The sequence below is a fragment of the Bison bison genome, unplaced genomic scaffold (genome assembly GCF_000754665.1).
Source record: "Bison bison bison isolate TAMUID 2011002044 unplaced genomic scaffold, Bison_UMD1.0 scf7180017850131, whole genome shotgun sequence".
Lineage (NCBI taxonomy): Eukaryota > Metazoa > Chordata > Mammalia > Artiodactyla > Bovidae > Bison > Bison bison.
The window spans coordinates 7871-11260 of record NW_011480704.1 but is presented as its reverse complement, the minus strand read 5'-3'; the positions used below and the strand labels follow the sequence as shown (position 1 = coordinate 11260).

Here is a 3390-nt window from a genome sequence, read left to right as displayed (position 1 = left end):
TCAGTGATGCCATCCAGCCATTCCTCATCCTCTGTCATCCCCTTCTCCTCCGGCCCCCAATCCCTCCCAGCGTCAGAATCTTTTCCAGTGAGTCAACTCTTCGCATGAGGTGGCCAAACTATTGGTGTTTCAGCTTTAACATCATTCCTTCCAAAGAAATCCCAGGGCTGATCTCCTTCAGAATGGACTGGTTGGATCTCCTTGCAGTCCAAGAGACTCTCAAGAGTCTTCTCCAACACCACAGTTCAAAAGCATCAATTCTTCGGCGCTCAGCCTTCTCCACAGTCCAAATCTCACATCCATACATGACCACAGGAAAAACCATAGACTTGACTAGACGGACCTTTGTTGGCAAAGTAATGTCTCTGCTTTTGAATATGCTATCCAGGTTGGACATAACTTTCCTTCCAAGGAGTAAGCATCTTTAGTAATTAGGGTTTTACAAAATTTTCGTCTTTGAAGACTATGTTTTCATTTACTTTGGAGCACATTAACTGTTTTAACTGGGGGGGAGCGGTCCCTAGGATGCTGTTTTATGAAACCAATTCACAATCACAAGAAAATTGGTTTAACTATAATATATGTTACAGTGTCTCTTTTAATTTTTAAATTATCCATATATTACTGAATTAATTGATTGATATTAATTAATATCTATTAATTATTAAAAGAGATAATCACCTAGTGGGTGATTATCCCCACTTCTCCATTTGACACCCGAACCTTACCTGGCCTAAGATTTGGGGGGAAATTTAGAGCATTTCATACTGGATGACTACTAATAATACTGTGGCTTCATCGATTAGAGCCCCCAGACCCAACATCCAATATTGTCAAAACCACTAATTCTGTTCAATCAACAACTGGCACATATTTTGTTTTGTTCAGTGCGTGCGTCAACGGTCTCTCATCTAAGATAGCCTGCACTCCAAAAGGGACACAATTCCCTCTTTCCAGGCTTCCCACAGGTACCCCAAGGGCTCAGCGTCTCCATTGCACACCCTCTGGGCAGACAATGTTTTAGCCGCATCCCCCTTTCTCCAGGAGCACAGGTATTGAAACAGGAGCAGAACCCTATGGTCCTTGCGCCCCATGCCCTGCCATGTGCCTGCCTTTCTTCTATCTGAGGAAAACTTTAGTCAAAGAATGACTGCAATCAAAGAAGTGAGAGATGGGAAAGCAAAGGAAAAGAGTCAAAGGAGACTAATAATAACATAGTCATTAAGCATAGCTGTTTCTGAAGGGCTATAGATAATATTCTGAGCCTTATCCTGTGAGCCACATTACAGATACTGAAGCACCAAGTGGAGATGTTAATTACATGATGGCCAGACTGCACCCAGGCCATAAGTTGCCACTGTTTTCCTTCGGAATGCAATTTATGTTGAAAAATTGTTACATGTTAGGAGGGACAGCCCCTATACAAACCTACTCAATGGCAAGTAGATATTTTTACCCTAAGTTTTTACCCTTAATTCTTTTCCAGTATTTTCTTAGAAAACACTCCATTTGTAAATCCGTATTTGGCTTGCCATTTTGAGAGTCTTTTGGCTCCGCATCTTGAACACTTGCATTTTCTTGTGTTGGTAGAGCCTTGGAGCTTCTCCTCTCTCTTGTTTTTGCCTCTCAAATTCTTGTTTCTTCACAGCACGCGTAGCTTGCTCATATTCTGCCTGTGCCTTTTGGTTTGACGTTTTCTTTTGCTTTGGAATGTTCCATAGAGTATATTCTCGTGCTGCAGTGCCCTTCTGGCAGAAGCCGTTCAGTGCTACAATGTCCTTCAGACAAAGCAAGGTCAGGGGTACCCTGGTTTTCTGGCAAAGACTGCTCACCTTGTTCTAACCAGGATTGGTCAGCTTTTCTCAGCTGCTTGCTGAGTCTTTCCTCTCCAGCTAAGTAGAGATGGTTCCGGTGATCAGGGTGTTAGGGCAAGCGCACTGATTGAAACTGCCCACCCTGGCCAGGCACCACAGTAACCATTTGCATGAATCGTTTTACGACAGGAGCTTGTGGCAAGGAACACGGAACTACTAAGCCTCCACCAACCGAAAGAGTTTGGGAGAGGTCCAAAGGAGACATCGCATGTCCGCCCACCTCCCAGAATCCTTCTCTCTGGCATCCATCTGGCCTGAAGAAGGCGTGCACCACCAGGAAGGACTCTGAGTCAGAATGATTGGCTACAGACAACCCGGAAACTAATCCCATCACCATAAAACCCGAGACCACAAGCCATGTGACAGAGCTGTTCTCCTGGGTTCCATTACCCTATGGCTCTCCACCCGGGTGCCCTTTCCCAAGAAAATCTCTTGCTTTGTCAGCACATGTGTCTCCTCCAACAATTCATTTCCGAGTGTTAGACAAGAGCCCAGGTTCAGGCCCTGGAAGGGGTCCCCATTCCTGCAACAAGGGTACTGATCTCTGCACTGGGATTTGTCTGAGGTTTGAGCCTTCTTTTCCCTCCAGAGCAATATCTTGGAAGTTTGCTGAATCTTGAGTTTTCTTTGAAATGGGAAGCCTCGTCCCTTGAGAATGCTCCCCCTGAAGGGCTGCAGATGGTTATTACATTGCCACGTTCTCTGCTTCACATTCTTATTTCTGAATCCAAACGATGAGACTCCTTCTCCTCGCATCCCAAAACACCCTGTCCATGCCCCACTCCCCCGACCCATGGTGCCCTCCATCTACAACTTAAAAAAAAAGAAAATCGAAACCTGATACCCGAGTAAAATAAAGATATAAGTAAATGCAGTGCAGTGGATGGTCTGTTTCTTTGGTGTGATTTGCCTGATGTCCAGCCCAGGGTCTCTCACGTGGACCCTAGAGTGGGAGTGGGTCTCCAGCAGGAGAAAGCACAGGGGTGGGGGTAGGAATCGACAGGAGCCCTCTGTGGGGGGTGGAGGCCAGGGTGCTGGGGTGCAGATGTGGTTCAGAGAAACGGGAAGGTGAGTGGAGGTCCACCTGCTCAAATTGTGGACTTGAGACTAGACCAGTTTTGAGAAAACCCTGTCTCAGTAGCTGAATATTCGGAGAGGCTGTGGTGGCACTGGATGGTTTGAGAAGGCAATCTCTGAAATCAAATCACATCCCAATCAGGATGTATACCAATGGAGCCCAGAGGATAAAGTGGGGGAATGAAAGGGGCATAGAAACCTCCCACAGGCTTCCTGATGTGAACGTTATTGCCCCTGGGACAAAAAGACCCAGATCTGGCATTTCTTAATATATTGTTATGGCTTTCTGAATATTGTAATATTATATTAACATTATATTAGTATAGTATAATATATATTAGTATATATATTAGTATAATATATATAGTATAATATATATTAGTATAATATCATACTATAGTAATTAAATATTAATATAAAATTAAATTTATATAATTTA

General features: G+C 44.1%; 1 pseudogene; it reads right to left on the bottom strand.

The window, feature by feature from the left end:
• Nucleotides 1-1452: 1452 nt before the first annotated feature.
• Nucleotides 1453-2630, bottom strand: LOC104994706 (annotated as a pseudogene).
• Between the last annotated feature and the right edge of the window lie 760 nt (nt 2631-3390).